The sequence below is a fragment of the Agelaius phoeniceus genome, chromosome 1 (genome assembly GCF_051311805.1).
Source record: "Agelaius phoeniceus isolate bAgePho1 chromosome 1, bAgePho1.hap1, whole genome shotgun sequence".
Classification (NCBI taxonomy): domain Eukaryota; kingdom Metazoa; phylum Chordata; class Aves; order Passeriformes; family Icteridae; genus Agelaius; species Agelaius phoeniceus.
In genome coordinates, this window is record NC_135265.1 from 133,167,463 (window position 1) to 133,187,730 (window position 20,268).

A 20,268-nucleotide genomic window follows, 5' to 3' on the forward strand; every position below is an offset into this window, starting at 1 on the left:
CATTTTTCATGCAAGTTTCTTTCTCCCAGAATGCACATGCTGAAATGATTGTTAAGGTAATGTTGAAAATGTTATTACTGTTGCACTTCAATCTTCCAAAATACGTTCCTCAACTAATATATGAAAGTTATTTCATTTGACAGCTTATTATGTGGCCTAAACATTGTGCTGTAATACATTACAATGAATAAATACGAGGATGTTGTGTTCTTTTTCTAAGCTTTCTCTGTACAAACATGCATCATGTATCTGCATGATGGCATTTGTTCTCTGTTTACATATTATTTCTAAGCCCTGCAGACATAATTTTCCTTTTTATTTACAAGTTCATGGTACTGATGCTTTCCAGTTTAACAATCATTCTTTCTCTCCTTTAGAGATTGTTGACAGGAGACAGATACAGACCTTAGTGTAATGCATTAATACTGGGCATGTTTGTTATTACACAGAATTTTTTAAAAATATGTAGTTGTTTATTTTGTAAACAAACCAGGTTATATTTTTGTATGTTAAAAATCCCGTGCCTAAAAATATTTGTAAAGTTTCAATAATCAGGTAACAACTGTGGATACTTCACCCATTCTACTAATTTCAGCCTTTTGTAGGGTTAATTTTCAGGCTGCTAACTTACGGTTCTGGATTCTCAGTATCCAAAGATTTTCCTTATTTTAATTATTTCACATTCTTCTCTCCCCAAAGCTGTATATCTTCTATCAAAGTGTAAAAAAGTACTGCCTACAAAAGTGTTTGTGAGACCAGAATTTTGCTTAAAGTTGGAAAGGTGTGCGCTCCCACCTGATACAGGGACTGCAAGGGAATAAGTGAGGGGATATTGAGGGATAGTGATAATGTGGAAGCATTACTGAAAACTGGACCTAGGAGGTCATAAGAAAATTAAGTTACACAAAATATATAGAACCTTTGGGATTTTTTCCCACCTATTTAATTTTTTTCCTATCTTATTTCAGCACAGCCTCCATTGGTTTTGATTGCTTGAGTTCATGCCTGCCTTGCCTAGGATGTAAGTGAGCCAGGTTCTATGGTCATCTGCTGTATTGTAAAACATGGAAAATACTCATTAAATCAAGGGAGCTGATTTAGATTTGGACTCTGAAACTGAGCTGTGGACATGGAAACATGCTTTGTCTCAATTCTCTCTTAGCTTCAATCCTCTGGTGGTAAATCTGTGTTTTGTTTTCTCCTAAGGCCTTTGGAATTTCTTTAAACAGTCCCTCCGCAGATGGAAGACACTACAGATGTGATTGCCATGACCATCTTCCTGTTCTTTCTACCCTGCCTCTTGTATTTACTGTCCTTGAAGCAGCATGAGATCCTGCATATTCATTTTCTTTGCTTCTTCCTGTCACTCCTTGTGCTTCCCTGTAATCTAGAACTAACTCATGTCACCCTGTGTTTAGACATGTGTGATGCTCGACAGCCTCTCATCCTGTGCACTTTCTCTTCTACGTCCTTCTAACCATCTCATCATCTTCTCCATCCCTTTTTTTTTCCTCTCTCCATCCCACCTGAAAGAGTTCCTTCTCTGTGTTTTCACCCTCTTAAATGGCATTGATCCTTATCACAGTTGCCTTTATCTGACCTGTAATTTAGTTTCTTGCTTTTCATCTTACTTTATAAGACAAAGCCATGTCAGCTGACTAATTGCTGTATTGCTCCTGCAGAGCACTGTATCAGTAATAAAGTCTTGGTAAATGGACTGCAGGAGAAAAGTCCTGATAAATATTTGTTCCTTCAAACACACACAGACACAAACACACACCCTTAGTGATGTGACTTGCTTTCTGTACCACTTCCCTCTTTCTGATCTTGCTCTACTTCTTGTTTGTGCTGCAGGTGAAGTTCCCCAGAGAAGGAGGCTGACCCCTGTATTTGTGAAATGTATACAGAAATAACAGTAAGGAAGCATTACTGGCTGATAGCTGCCTTGCCCTCCACGTGGCCTCTGCTCTGTGAGGAAGCCCATTGCTCTGCAATTGTCTCTGTCCTTTCCTACACTCCTTTTTTCTCCCTGAGCTGTCTCTTTGACTTTTATCCAAGGATAAAGCCCTTTGAGGTGGATGACTCACAGCTCTGCACTTGCTTTGACTCATACTTTGCCACCTAGTATATTGGTCAGCTCTTACTAAACTGCACTTAGGGTTTTTTTTATTACTAATGACAACAACCCTTGCTGCCCACATCTTTGATTTCACTGTAATTTCTGCTGAGTCAGAGCTATGCTTGTTTTCTCTATGATTGGTCAGAGCTGTATTTCCCCTTTCTCACTCTTCCCGGGTTTGATACTCTTTGTTTCTTTAAACATCCCCTGCAGATTTCAGAGTCTGGAGGCTCTTTTGTCTCTGGTGCCCAGCTGTTTGGGCTGTATTTCTGAGGGTGAAGGTGCTGGTCCCCACACAGCCTGCCCTGCCAACATGGAAAGGCAGCCTCATCCCTTGCCTCCCTGTGCAGCATCCTCACCATTCATCAGCTGCTTGACCAGGAGCAGCACATTCCCCAGCTTCCAGTGGTAACACACCTTGAGTAATGGCAGAGAGTTGGTGTCATCACACAGGTGCTGATGATGAGGGCTTAGCAAACACTTCAGCTGGTACAAAGCTAGCACCAGAATTCAGGCCTCTTTTCAGGCACTCTTGTCCCTGAAGGGCAGGCCTAGCATGACTGGAGTCACTGAAACCCCATCCCTGGTACTGACATCAGCAGGAATGACTGATTGCATCTAGGAAATTGGTCTTGAGATATTGTGCTGGCCTTTTTTATATAAGTATTTTTCAGAGAAGTGGAGCAATATGATCTTTAATGTATCTTAATGTCTTACTAAATACACTGGTCAGGCACATCTCCTATCCCAACATAGCAACCAGCAGTCTTAGCCCCACATTCTTGTCTGACCGTGTTACAGCTGGCAGAAGAAAGGGCGATGTCACTGCTTTTGATGGGGTTCCAACTTTAAGCAGGAAGCAATTTGGCCTGATACTTGAAGATTATAAATCAGTAATACAAGTCATAGTCCAAACACTAAGCAGACATGAGATCCCTTCTCAAAAGCTGCATCTAGTGTTATTAAAACAGCTTGGGCTGAAGCAGCCCTTTGCAGCTGGTGCTGCTTTTCACTGGAGTGAGTAGAAATGACTCCAGCACAGGCAAAATGCACTCCTACCAGGCAGGTTAGCTATTACCAAGCTACTGCTTGTCTGCTAGGATTTCCTAGACAGCAGAAAAAGAAGTGAATGGGACTATACTTGGCAAGGGATGGGAGAGCGCAACTTCCATCTGGGATGCAGATTCTTGACTCTGAAGCAGCTCTGATAATCCCAGCTGTAATTTTCCAAGGAGGAAACATAAGCCAGGCCATTTGTTACAGAGAAGTGTGATTCCTCTAGAAGGGCAGTTCAGTTTCCTCAGCTTTTTTTCAATCCCAGCCAGCATTGCCAAGCTTTGACTTCATTTCCAGAGCTGATGCTTTCCAAGCCAGGAGTTGTCTGAGTTGAATGACCCCATTTGAAATTATTAATTTTACCGGTATCAGCCTGTATAACTGCTTTTATGAGACACGGGGCACTATGAGAAATGCAGAGAACAAACAGACCTAGTGTGTGAGCAGGATGCCTGTCACTGTGTAATTATGTATAACTGTTCAGTTACATAGATGCTTTTCTTGGGAATCACCAGTGACGGCAGCAAGCTTTGCCTGTCATGTTTTGGCTAGTTAAAGCACTGATTCATCACACTTTGAATACTCAGCTTCCTGCTTGTTCTATGTAAATGGATTACTGCCTGCAATTTCAATAGTAATTAATGAAGATGAGAGATAGATCCAGTGATAAAACTGGGTTGTCTGAAGAAGTGGAATGATTTACTCCACTTGTCAAGTCTCACAGTGTTACTAGAATATCACTAGCTTGTTTGCAGACTGATTCATCCTCTTCTTGAAAGATGCATTTTTATCAGTTGGGGTAACAAATCTGTGCATACAAACCATGATTTGACTCTTTTGTTCCTCCTCCATGTGAAGTATCCCCCTCCTTCCCTTTATGCCACTCACCTTGGGCTCATTTTTGCAGTTGCATATTTCTTTTTGAGCTTCTACAAGATGTATCATTAAGAAATTGTTGTGGTTTAGGGCAAATTTGGGAGAGAATCTGCAAAGGGGGAGGGCGGGGGGGCCCACCAGAAAGCAAACCTACATGGCCCCTCCCCACAACTGGTTTGGGAAGAATTCCTTGGAGGGAAGTGGAAAGAACCTATTTATTTAACAGGCACAGCACCCCCAGGACACAAAATGAACAGTACCAGATGACACCACTCTTTCACCGCTCTGAAAAAGATGACAAATTCAGAAAGTCTCTCTCGGGGGTGGTCGCTCTGTTCTCAGTCCCTCCGGCGCTGGGGCAGCTGCTGCAGCCACAGGGTGCAAACTCTCGGGGTTCCCAGGTCCCAGTCTGGAGCAGGTTCAAGTAGGTCCAAAAAAAGGAAAGGAGAAACAGTCCAGGAAGAAATTTGGATTGTTTAGCTAAACTAGCTAATAAGCAGAAGCAAGAGCAAGCAGAAGCAAAGCAGAAGCAAGAGCAAGAGAGAGAGCAAAGCGAAAAGCAAAAGCATAAAAGCAAAAGCAGCACTATGTACTGCCCCGTCTCTGTGTCTCGCCAGCCGTGGGGGAGCGGCTGATAAGAAACCAAAACAAAACTTTCACTCTTCAGAGCCAGTCTTGAAGGCACAGAACATGATAGCCAGCATAAACAGAACACATGAATGGGGATACAAGCATCATAACATCAGCCTAGGACAGAAACTCATGGAGAAATTAATTTATGTACAGTTCAGATGAGCAAAGAGTCAACATGTTGGTGCACAGTGCTAGTGAAAGTGCCAAATGTTTGTATGGTTCTTGTGATGGGAGAATCTGATGAAACCAGGCTTTGTAGTTGGCCTTAGCTGGCTGCACTGTTTTTTTTCTTGTGTACATCATGTTAAAGTAATTTGTTAAATATCCTTCCCAACTTTACATAACTCTGACTTTACAGGAGAAGAGTTGGTCCTGCCCTAGGAATTGCAAGAAGAATGATGTTTGTTGACAAAGGTAGATAATATCTTCCTCTTCAGTGAGTCATGATGTCAGCAGCAACGACTTGGACAGGAATTGACAGGAAATTTACGCTTAGTCCTTGAACTCTGTGGTTTTGGCAGAGATTTGACTGAATGAAACACAAAGTGACAGAGGGAGAAACCTGGACTCCCTCCCAGAGGGAGAGTTTACTTGAATTGCTCGGTCATGGACTAGCTTGTTTCATTCACAGAAAAAATTCTGGATCTTAAGAGAGACTACTATAGTATCCATCCCATTGGCATCAGGGACCCTGAGAAGCAGCTGTCATGTAACCATTCTCTGCAATAAACTTAGGAGGGTGTCATTAATTGCTGTAAGCCTCCAGTGTGGCTTCACTGAATTCAATCAATCAGCCCCACAAATATCACTGAAACTTCTCTGGTGTATTTTGTAAAGAGGATTTACCTATAAAACAAACCCGGTGTTCATTCAAAATGTCAGGTAATTTTATCCTGAAACAATTTATTTTATGCAAGAGTTTAAATTTTCATTAGTTCAAAGAATGGACATTCTTTTAGGGTCATGTCTTCCAGATGTGCAGGATTGCAAATCAATAGCCAGTCCCTGCGACAAATTTTCATTTAGACACTTTATGACCCAGGCAAAGAGTACATATAAATAGGGAGAAAACTGATAGACTGCTAGAAAACAAGAGTGCCTGGGAAGGTTAATGGAACTGTTGGCCTGCAGGTATCACACTTGCTTGTGGAGTTTTCTTCCCTCCTCCTCCTCCTCAGCCCTGTTTTTGCAGTTGGCATTTGGAGAAGTATCAAATTAAATCCAAGTTAATGTATATGTCATGAAATTCTGCTGAATTGAGTGAATGGGAAAGAGGCTTTTGAGACCAGTCCTGAAAGATTCTGGCTGCTGCTTGTGCCTGCAATAGGGAGCAGTGGAGGGAGTTCAGGGTCTTATGAGGGCAGAGTCTAAATTAAGGCAGGCTCTGGCATGCGCAGTGGCAAGGAAATGCAATTTGGTGTAAACACTGGGGCTCCAAAGTGAGTAAATGCCACCTACACTGCTCCCAGGAGGCTCCAGTTTCTCAGGAATGTTCTGGCAACACGTTCCAACCTAGATATTAGAGGCACTTTTCAGTTTGCTTTGTCATTTTCAGCAGCAGCTTTTAGTCTATAAAAACCATACTAATGTGTGGTAGTGTATTAAGGAGAATGCACATTTTCATTGACTCTAAAGAAGTGGGCAGCATTCTGGCATGCACCCTTGCAGTTTCCAGGCTTGATTCCAGTGAACAGTTCCTACCCTAAACACTGAATTTCCATCATTACAAAGAAAGGATTCTCAGTAAATACACAATTGCTAAGTGCCAAAATAATACAGCATTTTTCAATTGGTGTAAACATACAGATTGACAGAACTCACTACTTGCTGACCAGGTTCAAAGGTAAATAAGCTAAGAAAGCAAATTTAGACTGAAAAAAATAAAATCCTACTCATGCGACACTGTCCAATGCACATTTCTTGCCCTGTGAAATGTTCAGTGATAAGGTGGATATTTTCCCTCAACAGACACATGTCAGAAGGCTTAGTGATAGCTCCTGTGTACATAAGATCTGCTCTCCTGTTAGCCAGGGCTCTGCTGCTCTCGTTTGACCTCATCCCTAGAAGGCTGAAACATTATTACTCTAATGAATCTGTGTTTCTCCTTCCTTGCACCTGGGGGATTTAAACGTGCTTGTGCCAAGACACCGTCTCCTTGCTTGGCTGTATATAATCTGAGATATATGTAAGTTGATTTCACATGGAAATTAGAGAGGATGGAAGAGATTTGTCACCAGACATTTGTGACCCATGTTACATCAGCCTTTGGGAATACAGTATATCAGCCAAAATAAAGGCTGGCCTTGCAAAACAGATTGTTAGCACTGATAAACAAAGCTTCAACAGGAGTTGAGGATCAGGCTAGTGGCCTGAAATACTGAAGTCATTTGGGACCTTGAATTAATATATTTGTCAACAAACATGTTCCTGGTGGAGAAGGGCAGGGCAGCCTTCCCCACCTAGCAAACTCCATGCCCCATCTGATGCCAGCCATTGTGGGAGAACTTTGATCTTATTTGATTGCTTGTCAGCTCTCAAACTGCAACTATTTTTTATTAAATTGATCAGTACAGAATTCCTCCATTTTTGTGCTCCCTTCTGATTCCCAACAGCACCAGCCTTCAGTTTTATAATTTCCTGATTTAATGACTCCTGACATACCTGAGCCAAATCAGAAAATGTGTTTCCCATGGAAGCTCTGCTCTGAAGGTCAGCAGATCTCTTTGCTTTTGCACTGCTTTATTGATGTGTGTCACTTGAAATGAGACACAAGTGAGTATTTCTACCTCCCTTTTAAAGCTCTGCCTAAATGCTTTTCATCAACAGCTCCCACTGGAATCAGATTTCTCCTTTGTTGTTCTGTTTCCTCCTTCTTCCTCTGGGGCCAAACAGTTCAGCACTGTTTAATCCCGGGAAAACCAGGAAATGAGAGTTACTGGGAGGAGGGGTAGGATTCCTCTCTCCTATCCTGAGAGCCTGTGTGCTGCTCCAGCTCATCATCCCGGCTCCCCCTGAGCAAATGGAGAGGGACAGGAGTCTCCTGGGAGTCATTCACCCCGTTCTGAGGGAGCTGGCTGGCAAAAGTGCGAGGAACCACGTGAATTGTGCCTGAGGAACACAACTTCGGGGCTTAGAAAGAGAGAAAAAGACTTAACACCAGCAAGCACAGATTGCTGGTCAAGGGTACATAGGGGGCTAAGGAGATTATACAGCATGCATTGTCTAGTATGTTATTGATGGAGTAGTTCACAAAGCTTCTATGAACATCTTCTCAGTAGTTTATTTTTAAGAGATTTATTTTATTTAATTACAATATATTTAATGTAGAAGGAAAATAAATATAAATTTGTTACATTGTGGTATAATCTTTCTTTACGCTGGTATTTGTTTCACTTGAAACCTTTCTCTCACTTTGCTTTCTAAAAAACTTTTTAAAATTGTTTTATTTTTAAACAACAAACCAGCAAACCCCAGAAGAAGCTCTCAGGTAACAGTTAAACCTGCATGACCCCCTTTGCATCTCAGAAGTTTTCAGCAACCAGAGGCCAAGCTTCCACCTCTACCTTGAGCACCCTTCATGCATTATTAACTCTCAAAACACATTATGGTGCACATTCAGTGTATGTAAATACAGAGCCTGATTTTTATTTACTCCACATAGTACAGCAGAGTTAAAGAGCTTTTAAAGTGCATGTATATAAAACATTGTTTCTCAGAAAACTAGTTTATATTTAAAAATCTGGACCAAACCTAGAACTTTTTACAGTGTAGATTATCTGTCACAATCATTATTTGTTATGTGACCTCAGAATTCATTTACTTTTATTGATTATTTTTTGTGTAACACAATAAAAGTAATCCACAAATTATTCTTTGCAGTGGTTCTACTTCTCTTGACTTCTGAAGCATTATATTCATTTTATGTTTTGCTTTTAACTCACATTCCAGAAGTCACGTGCCTGGTGAATAATCTCAGTTATACTTCTGATTTGCCTTCTGTTTAAAAAAAAAAAAAAAAGAAATGCAAGCAAATTCCCAACCTTCATGATTAGATAGAAACTTGGAAAGACTTGAAACCATGAAAGCGAATGTATCCCCATTATGTTACACTCCTGCCTTCTAAGCCAATGCCCAGATGAGAGGTTCCTTGGTGCCTGGGAAGCTCCTGCTATGCTGTGGGCTGTGAAAGCCACACTGCCACCTGAGTAAAGGGACAAACAGCAGCCACAGGCAGGGCTTGGGGCAGAGGTGGTGGATGGCTTTCCATGAAGGTTGTGAGATTGTTTTAAATGTGGAAAAGGAAAGGCACACAGGAGTCAAGAAGCATACACGATAAAGAGAACAAGCTGTTGGAACAAGGTTCATTTATGCACAAAGGACTCTCAGGGCTTGTCAGTGGATGAAGTGCTGACCACTACAAGTGCAGGGTTGTCCTGTGTGTGCTCCAGCCTCACTCCAGGAAAGGTACTGGTACAGCAACGAGCACCCCATTGCACACCCAAGGAATGTTTTAATCCTCTGATCACATCTGAAGCATCAGTAGCTGCTTTGTTATTGGAAAGAAGGAAATTAAAACAATACCACTCAAGCTGTAAATTAAAAGCCCACTGCAGATGTAGATTTCATGAGCCAAGTTATTAAGAGCATTAGTATGCATATTAGAAGTAATTAAAAGCAAGCAAACAGGAAGAATGCCAGGTGAGAACATACAGGTTGGAGGAGAATTCTCTACTCAATTACACAAGTGTAAATGAATATCTTGTAAATAAATCCACAATCATTTTCTTGGATGAAGTTACAGTCATGCTGCTTGTAAGTAGCGTAACCATAAGCGCTGTAAACCAAATCAACAGCATACAATTTATAACAACAAGAAAACAAAATTTAAATGTAAAACAGAACCAACTTGTTTGGCTGTTCTCAGTGGTGCCCTGGAAATGAGGCTATCCTATCTGAGGATGCTGATAATTTGCTGGGCTGGGACTGGTCTGATTTTTTTCTGACTGATGTCATAATTAGTCAATTACTTGAAGATATTTGTCTGAGAAACCTCTGATACTGTTACTTGTTTTTAAAATGTTGTTTACAGTTATTTACAATTTATAGCTGTTCATACTATTTTATTGACAAACTTTTCCCCTATTGTGTATGCATAGTTGTCCCTATTTTCTCTACACAAATTCCTTATTTGTGAGTATTCTTTAAATAATTCAAAGAATAACTTCTCATTTCATGTGACATTCAGCAATTATTTATTCCTTATATTCTATAGTGAAGCTGTAAAATGCATCATTGTACTTGCTCCTGACCAAAACATGAAAAGATTTTAAGACCAGGTTTAGTCAACAACAGTTCTCTTTGGATTAAAATAAATCAAGGCTTTAAAAGTATTTTCAAGATGTATTGTAATATCTGAAAGTTGTCTGTCTTGTCAAATAAAAGATGACTCATAGATCCCCCTAGGAAAAAACTATCCTTCTTGTTTGCTCAAATGCCAACCAATCTTTTAATCCTCTTCAGATTAGTTTACGTGTGTGAAATCGATATTTCAAGGTACTTACAGTACCTCCCAGAGCACACAAGTTACTAACCAAGCTGGGCTCCAGAGAGTTTCTGCATTCCATCAGGTGTCACAAGGAGCCTTGACTGGTCTGGGGGAATTAAGGCCAGGTGAAATGCCAAGCTCCTTAGCTCATCTGCTGCAGAGAACAGGTCTGCAGTGTGCCTGCTCAAGGCTTGTTATGGGAATAAATCTGACGTGCCTCACTTACTAGGTCAGAGACAGTCTGCAGTGTCTCAACATGCAGTGATATCAAATGTATCACAGAAGCCAAAAGCATGATTAGGTTGCAAAGGCAAACACTGAAAATTTAAGAAATGCCAGAATTAGGATGCTTACTCAACTGACATTTGTTTCCTGGTAGCAAATGATTTATGATATATTTATCTCTAGCCACATGATCACCCACTGGTGTTTTCTCCTGCCCTGGTGCTCAGGATGAGCTGTTTGTTTACTCTGTGCTGAGTGTGCCCAGCCCTTGGTTAGTGTACACTCTTCAAACCCTGCTTTGGAGACTGCTACTTATTCCTATCAGGATTTTTCATACGATTGTATTGCTGGAGTAGCTCAGCAAAATACAAGATGTGCAGAGTCCTCATCATTTCCCATCTGCAGCTGTTTGACCTGACAATTGCAATAACACTCCCAAGGGGTAGGAGAGGGGGTGTTTTACCCACACAAGGGAGTGGGGAGGGCAAACCAAGGGCAGTTCCCTCGGGTGCTACTGCAGAGAAGCCCACCCAACTCACCAGCAAATTCAAAGCCTCCTGCACAGACTCTCCATCTCCATCCACAATTTCTTGCCCTGATGTAAACCTCCTCTATCTCTCCTCACAACTTATCCCACCTATATTCTGTAAATCAAGAGAGATGTAAATCATCTCTCACAGCTCTGCATTCATACTGGGCGACTTCTTCTTTATGGCTACATTCACAGCTTGTATTAGGGATCTAAAATTACAATCTCCCCTTAGATCTGACATCTAGCCCTTGCTGGACTGACATTCTCTCCTGTACCTGCAGGTAAGGTCATGGCCACCTTGGGCTGGAGCACACCCAGCAAATCAGATGTCATGTACTGCTGATTTTTTTAACTGCCAAAGAACATAATTTCCCTGATTTCCCTGTGAAATTGCAGAAAAGCAGATTACTGAAAATAAATCATGCTATCATGACAGACTTCTGAGTACAGAAAAATTAGCCCTCCTCAAAGAAAAAGTCACCTAGTGTCTTACTTTAACACAGACAAAATGATGTCTTTTCCTCTAGCCTCACAGCTGTAGTGTTCTGTCTGAAATGTTCGACAGTAATTCAGCAGGAGACAGAGATTCAGAATGAAAAAATTTAGTTCAAGTTTGACAAAATCATAAACAACAGAAAACAAGGCTCCTAAGGGACATGCTGAAGGCCTTAATAACAGATGCTTTCAGCAGTGCTGCTAATAACAAGCTGTGGGAATTGATGGTGTTCATTTTAAAATGATTTTCACATTTAAATTTTGATGGGATTTATTGGTTAGATGCTGTGTGCAGAGCAGATAAAGCAAATAGCTGGCAGACCTGCTGGTTAAGAGGAGGATGAGGCTTGTCTGCATCAGAGGTGAAGATTTGGGGCATGTAGGTCTGTTCTTCCACACAACCATTTTAGGGCCTTTCTCAGAACAGCCCCTGGTGCTGTACCACATATGACACACCCCCATGCCCCATACTTGCCCTTTCAGAGAGCAGTTCCCACAAGGTATAGAGACTTACTCTGCTGCCTTGGGCTTTTTCAGGATGCTTGTCAGTCAGCTGCTGCTTAGGAAGCTCCAGGAGCTCAGCTTGGGGTGACTGATGGGAATTTTCAGTTGCCTGGCTGGACAAACCCAGATTTCTCTTCAGTGTTTGGAGGAGGGTTATAAACTATTAGGAAGTGACCTCAGCTGACGGGTATATCATGTTCTTTCATTCTATTCACTTACAGCATTTACAACATCTCCCCATTATCGTTTAGGCTTTTACAACTCTTAATGACCCTTTTATCAGAGCAGCAATAACCAGTAAATCCCCTTTGGCATTTATTGCCCTGTCTCTAATACATAAAAGAACCAATTTATAACAGCTCATGAATGCTGGAGATTATTTTTCAAACTACTTCTTCAAATCTCACTACAAAAATAAGTGCTCTGATGAAGCCTCTGTTTCTGTGGTTCACTCAGCATCAGCCCTAAATTAAATTCACCAACAATATGCAATAAACTTTGTGGACTGGATGCTGTATGGCAGACAGAAATGAGAAACTAGAAATCCAGACTATCTTCTCTGTATGGAGGTGTTCCTTTCCCTGCCCATCTCCTGCTAGCATCAGTTTTCTCCCTGGTTGCCATGAGGAGTTTCAGGCCTGGGCATAATCAGCAGGAGCTCTGGGGACAGGGGACGCTCCTTTGTCAACAGCCATCACAGAATGTACAGGTGGACCTTGTACATCTGACATGGTGCACTCAACATCAGATAACTAAAATCAGTTTGCTGGGCTTTGTCTGAAAATGGTGGAAAGAAACAGGCTTTTGTCTGAAAATGGTGGAAAGAAACAGGCACCACCAGGAGAGGCTTTATCCCAATCTACAAGAGGTGCCCAGGAGAGACAGCTCGAAGGTGCACAGTCCCGGCTGCCCTCCTCTCAATGCTGGCAGCAGTCATCTAACTTCAAAACACCTAAAATTAGATGTCACTAATCTCTACTCTTTCTTTTGTGGTGATGACAACATAACTTTGAAACTCCAAAGATACCTTTTTTACTAATTTTTGTAATTTTTGTCCAACATTTTGTCCTCCCTGTAGGACCTTCAATAGATTGCCATTAGTACCTTTGGAAGGTGTGTTTTGTCTTGGTTTATCTACAGGTAGAACACAAACAGCCACAGGAGTCTGCAGAGAAACTCTCTCCTGCACTTCCAAACCCCATCAATTAGAACACAACAGAGCGGTCCTTAGGAATCGTTTCAAAGTGAGCTGCTGATGAAGGCAACCTAAGGATTCTATGTGCTCCTGGCAGCTATTTCAGTTTTTCTAACTCTATATCTAGACACCAGACTTGGATTTGATTCAAAGCCCAGCTTTGAAAGACTTGACATGAGCAGATTTTGGACAGGGATGTAGATGTTTCTATGGGGTGAATGAAGCTCTGTACAAAGATGCCCAGTGCTAAGTGAGACAGTGCCTGGGCTGGAGGGCAATATTGCTTGAGCTGGTTAGACACTGAATCCCAGTTAAGTAGCCTTGATGAGAAACTGTCTATTTTGGCCTGGGCAGAGAAGCTCAGTTAGGGCAGCAGTTTTGCCCTCAACACAAGCTAGCCCAAGCACCTCTGTGCCCTGTGGAGACTGTTCAGTGCCATTATAGCAGGGTCTGTGCCACAAGGACCAGATGTGCTCAGTTCATCCTATTTCCCATCTTCTCCATTGCCCATTCATTGCTCTGCTGAGGTCTACTGCCAGGTCCTCCCATTTTTCTCTTTGCTCCTGCTGACCCTCTTCTCCTCTGCAGAACTACAAACCAAACAGCTCCCAAAAGAACTTTTCATTAATATAATTTATTAGCCAAATCGTTCCTCTGACCTATTTCTTGTTCAACTAGCATATCTCCCCATCCACTCAATATAATTGGCACAGCACCTGAACTCTGCTGCTGGGGCTTAAATGGCCTGACATATATCACTGAGTCACAGGATATTAAGAGAAAGGTGAGAGGATTATTGGCATCCTGCCACTGGGATCAGATTGGATTTCTTGTCCAGCCACTGAAACATGTGGTTGTATAAAGAGGGTTTACACAGGCTTGGTTTAGTCCTTACTCAAAGCTTGACCACTTGAAAGCAGCAAGGGACTTTCACTAAGGACTGGGGACTTGGCCATGTAAGGAAGCCTTTCTTGCATACATTGTCCTGTTGATTTTTGGAAGGAGATGATCTGCATGAGGCTCTGCAGGTGGGGCTGGCCAGGAGTGCTGTGCTGGAGCTCTCTGGAGCTGGAGTTGCATTAACACTTTTCTCCTGCCTGGCTGCAATGGTTCATTGCAAAAGCCATTACCAGCAGCCTGGCCTTGCCTGCCGGTCTGCACATGGTCCCAGGTACTCCCATTGCTGTGATTTCTTATTTTCCATCATAGTTCTCTCACCAATGGTCCTCTTGCTTCTAAGTTTAAGGAGGTACTAAACACTAGGCTGTAGGTTTTCACTGGTGATTAATTTTGTTGTATAATCTTCTCCCCCTTTTGAATTATAAAACATCAAAGGGTAAAAAACACAGCCACCATCCTTGCCGAGAAACATCCATTCTTTTTGTTCTTTTTCCTGGGAAAAAAGGCCTGCTGACATCATCTGCCTTGCTCAGGATCTTTGTAATTGGCCCCTGTCTTTTTTGGCTCCTCCTTCCCTCCCCTCATCTCTCATCCCCTACTCCATACTGAGAGGTAACCAGGGAAACCAGAAACCATGGCAACCTAAAGCAGCATAATTTTCCTCTGAGGAAAAAAAACATAAGCATGCAAAATCCCTTTAATGTTTATAGCAGGTGACTGGTTCTGAATCTTCTCTTTCCCTCCTCTTTGGTGTGAGGAAGCCGTGGGCCTGCTTCCTCTTGCTGGGGCTGCCCTTGCCATGAGCCCTGGGTGAAGCTCACCTCCAGCCCCTTGCTTCACCCACCAAATCCCTCTGCTCCTTGTGGCCCCACAAAGCCAGAGTGGCAGCAGGGGCTCAGGGTCCACCAGTGGGGGTGGTCCTGACCCACCAAGAGCACCCAGACACCCTAAGGCAGTAAACCCCAGGTTACAGGGAGCATCTGTCCCCACCACCAAGTGCTCCTCAGTCTTGAATACATTTCTCAACAGGACACAGGGAAGTGTTTCTTTCACTAACTGAAGATGGAGAGCTCAGGCCCAAGAGGTTTAGGGTCTGGTTTTCAAAGGATGAGCCAACTGGGCTCTGTAGCTCTGAACATCTTTTCCTTGTCACAAAACAAGTCTGTGATGGAGGACAGAAAAGTGAGTCCACCCACACCCACTGAATTGTTCACCCTCAGATTCCAAAGTGTCTGGATGAGAGACAAGGATTCTATCCTGCAGGGCAAGGCCAAGAATGTAGGATTCCAGAGCACAGAATAAACATTTTTATTATATTGTAGTATAATAACAGTATTGGAGTGGTGCTATCATCACTGCTTCTCCAAAATGTGGGAAAGAAGGGCAGCCAGCTGTGGAGGGGGAAACATGATGGCTCTGTTCTCTCTCTCTGCCTTTCCCTCAGGATATGGCACAGGGTGACACTGCATCACTGCTGCACAGTGCCCATCAGCAGGGCTGTGCTCAGGAATAGGAAGCATCGCCCTTGGGCAAAGCTCTCAGGGCTCAGCCCCTGCTCCCTGTCCCTTGCCCTTCAGCCAGGCCAGTCTCCTCAGGGGATGGTGGTAAGATCCCAGCCCCTTGGAAACCCCAAGGCCACTCCTTCTGCAAAGGGCTGCTGCTGTACCTCTTGGTGGGGTACAAGAGGTTTTGGAATCAGCTGTGGAAGCTTCAGGCAGCCTGCCCAAGATTGCTCAGAGGCTAAGTCAGCAAAGAAATAACTAGCAAGTTTTGCTACTCTCAAAGTGTACAAGAGACAAAGTGCTTGACTTCTAGCTTGTTTCCAAAATAGAACGCTGACTGTAAGTTGCCTTCTTTAGGAGAAGAATGATGACAGAAGTAATAAATTGTACACGTTTATTTTTGCAGATGAGGGAATGTCAAGCAGTGGTTGGGATGAAAACAAACAAACCCTGGCAAGCAGCTATTTTTATAGAATAGTTTTGTGTTGAAATTTCTATAAGTTGGCAACAGAGTCATCATGAGACCTTTTATCCAGATAAGACTATGCCAAAATCTTCAGGAAACATCTTGCATGTCAATTTGTTTTAATTACAAAACAGGGGAGAGAGAGGGAAACGAAGGCTTAGGGAAGGGAATTGTTTGTAGACGTGCAGTGTCTGCTCTATAAGGCAGCAAATGCTTTTTATTCTGTGGATGTAAATGGGATTTTCCCCAACCTGCCACTTGCTAAGTTCAAATCTGGGGTAGCTCCAAATGAGTCCTTGCAGCAGATCTGCTTGCAGCCAGGGGAGGGAGGTGTCACCAGGCCGAGGAAGCAAAGTTCACCAGCCCAAAGGGCCAGGCTGGGATATCTCACCTTTAAGGCCAATGAGCCTGTTGAGAGAAGAGTGGATCTCCAGTCCCCCCAAATACAGTTGTTTTAAAGAGACATTGTCAAAACTCTGCTGATTGTGTTGTCCCTGACTCCTGCTTCCCAGCCAGTGCCCAAACAAGGTCTGTGCAGGAGAAGCACTGAGCCAAGAGGACATCTGCTGTGTCCCTGACTGCAGCTCCAGGCCCAGTCCTCTGGGAAGTGGCTTCTTTATCAATGTTTGCTGTGTGTGTTTGATGTCTGGGAAATTTCTGGACTTTCTTAGACTTCACTCTATGCTATGAAAGCATTGCTGTGTGCATGCATGCATGTGTCTGTCCCTAAAACTTGTACTCTGAAGAAAATATTTTAAATTTAAATGTTGGCACATAAAGAAAAAATATTTTGTGCTAAAAGAGCCCTTGCCGTTGCCCCAGATAGTTTCTGGCTAATATGACCTGTCAAAAATCTGTTTATTAGAGTTGTTCTGTTGCAATGTGTCATCTGTTGGAATCTGCTGGCAGAGGGGAGGAAAGGGTTACCTTCCATGTGAGAACGGAAATCTAAGACGGGAGCTTTATAACTGGCTCTGTGATGTGAACATTAGATAGTAATGTCTCAAAAGTAAACTATTTAAGCAGCTCCAGTTTCCATGCTAAATTGACTCTAGTGTGTTTGTAACCAAAGGGACAGCTGCTTCCTGAAGAGCCTCTCTTAACGCTTAGAAGGATTAACTGGTTTTGTGTTGAGATTATTGAGATCATCTTGATGCACTTACTTTATTCTGATTTGTTTTCTCATTTTATTTATTGTTAATAGCTTCGCTTTAGAAGCATCTTTTCCTTGATTTTACTCCTTTTGTTCAAACTCAATTTCTTTGAGTAAATAGGGCCAGAGGGGGGTCAGAAATGGATGACATCTAAAAGCTCGACCAACTCCTCCAAATTTGCCCATAGATCCCTTTCTAAAGATTCATAGTAAATTTTTCACTTTTCACATTTTCATGCACTTCTGCTGCTGCAAGTAGCTGAGCACAGAGGGAAGTTTTCAGAGCAGTGTGTGAGTAGCACACATTAAGTCTTCTGAGTATTTCAGAGGTTTTTTGCAGAGGTCTTACCTGTCCTGAGCAGCAGGTCGGTCTCCTCTGAAGTGCTCTCAAAGGACCCCACATGTTCACCCAAAAGCACGTGCCTCATTTACATTCAAGGCATGGCTGCACCATGAGGTTAAATTTAAAACCCATCAGTCACTAATTAGCTTCTGTGCCCATTGCATACCCATGGAGCCCACACCAGGTAGATGAAAGACATATGCCAAGCACTTTGGAGACTGAGGGAGAGGGAGAGAAAATAGAATTAAAGCTGGGGCAAGATATGAAGAAGGAACATAATTCATAGCCGTGTCCAGGATAGGGCAGGGTCAGACACATTGAGGGAACTAAAAGGACTGAAATGACCAGCAGCAATCAGCAACCATCACAACCCTGCCCAGAGTGAAGGGCCACAGAGAGCAGGTGAGGAAAAAGACAAGGGCAAGAAAAGAGCCTGAGGAGGTGCCCATGTGTGCCACCAAGGAGCCAAAGAGGGCCCTACTTGAGCCTGGTGCTGGGGAGTCTTGCAGCATGGCTCCCTTCCAGACAAGAAGGTTCACGTGCACAGCACTGGGTTAGAATTCATCCTGTGTCTTTCTGCTCAGGACAAGTCTTTTGACAATATGACTTCCAGCCTTCACAATGGATCTTCAGGTGAATCTTCACAGCTCTCCTAGAATGACACCAAGGTGTGTGATAAGAGGTGATCTTATTCTGTGGCATGGGACTCAGCTGCCTCTGACGGACTTGTGTTTAAGCATAATATGCATCCTCCTAGGTACCTCTGCTTGTTGTCTTTAGGATGTCTGAACTTCTTCCTTTGAGGTTCCATTTCCCTTACAATCTCTTTATTTCATTATAAAATATATCCAATAATTCCTTGGGCTCCTGATAGTGCTTGCAACTGGGGATAATAAATCTGCATTCTGTACCTAGGTACAACTGGCTGGGATATTGTCCATCCATTAGCTGATGGGTGCAACCAATGGCTGGGTGTTTCTGCCTCATGGAGAAGATGTGTCTGTTTCCCACGCAGAGGGCTCGAGTGCATGCTCCTGATGAAGATGAGAAGGAGGAATTAATGCCCTGATGAGAACCCTTGGAGGTTTGAGGCTGGAGCTGGAAGGCGTGAGAAATGATAAGACATTGATTAGGTCTCTGAGTCAGCAGCGGACGCACCCTTGCTGCTACCAACTGGTCTATTAGCTCTCCCACTTGTTTGTTACCTAACTCATCTTCCTGACTCATCCCAAACCCAGCTGACACCAGAGACAGGCAAACTACACACCACTGCCCCTTCGGCAGCCTCTGGTACACCTTCTGCTGCCCTATAACTCCCGTGAGGATTAACAACTCTTCTTTGCCAAACAGGAGAAAAAAAAAAGGTAAAAACATTGTGAGTGTAAGGAGGAGAGGGAATCCTGGAGACAAAAAATGAGCTAGGATTGCTCCTGGGAGAGGAAGAGGGGTTTTTTAAAAGAGGTAATTCCCTTTTGTGCACTTCTGCTAAAAATGTGTCATGTTGGCACCAGTCCTGTATTTCAGTGATGGTGATGTGCTCACTGTGAACCTCTGTAGCAGGAAGGCACAGGTAACGTGCAGTACAGTCTTTCATCTCTCTCTGGATATGACAGGGTTCTGGCAATACTTAATTTTATTTTTGTTTTGTCTGAAGGACCGGTTCACATTTCACAGTACCAGATTAAAGCCAAAGGACCAGCATGGGAGTCATAGTCACCCCAGTCCTGGAGGTCTGTGAGCATCACCATTGCAGCCAGTGTCTGCTCCTCACTGTTCTGAGCTCATTTGGACTCAAAATAGTCTCCTAAGCTCCTCTGCAATTCCTTTTTAGCTAATATGCTCAAAGATTGGTGCAGCAATGGAGATACAGAGAAAAATGGGAAAGGGTACAGAACACTTCCATCTTTTTCCCTGGGACCAGGTAACCTCAAACAGTCATGGGCACCTTTGAAGAAATCCAATAATTTCCCTCTTTCCCTGAATTTGCAAGGGGAAAACAAGACACAGTGTGTCCTGCTGGTGGAGAACAGCACAGGGAGCAGATCTCACCTTCCAGCACATACTGTGGGAGCCAATGGGAATCCAGTCAGGCTCAAGGAAACTGCAAAAGGTGATTACATGGGCTTTGGTGGGACTTGACAGCAGGTGGAGTTGATCCAGGTTTGATGGGCATGGCATCTCTGCCTTTAGACAAGTGAGTCCGTCTCCAGGAGGGGGACAGGTTCTGCTGGAGTGGGCTGCATCATCCCATAAATGCAGCAGGATGGCATCTCTGGCTTGGAGATCTGGATTATATTTACTCTGCATTTTCAATGTTCAGTGTAATCTTACTGGTTGTTGTAAATTCAGCTGCTCCAGGTTTTAATTCTTGGTGCAATATTCCCACCTGCTTTGTGAAGTCCCAGTAGCCTGTCTGAAAAAGGTGTCTGGTCATCTTCAAAATGGTGTCCCAATGCTTACAAGGAGTTTTGTGGGTGACCAAGGTGTTCCCAGAAGCAAGAAGGAGACCTCACCTCCCTGCTCTAATGAGCAAATATCAGCATTTTGTACCAGGCATAGCAAGCTCCTTCTGACTGTAATTTTTCTTGCCTAGGACAGAAGTCCACAAGTGTCCTTTCATGTTTGAGTTTTGACAAGGAGATCCTCAGCAGCCTCTGTCTGAGGCAGCTCCCCTTTCCTGCCCCTTGTGTGGCTGCAGTGCCAATTCAAAGTGCACATGAAAGG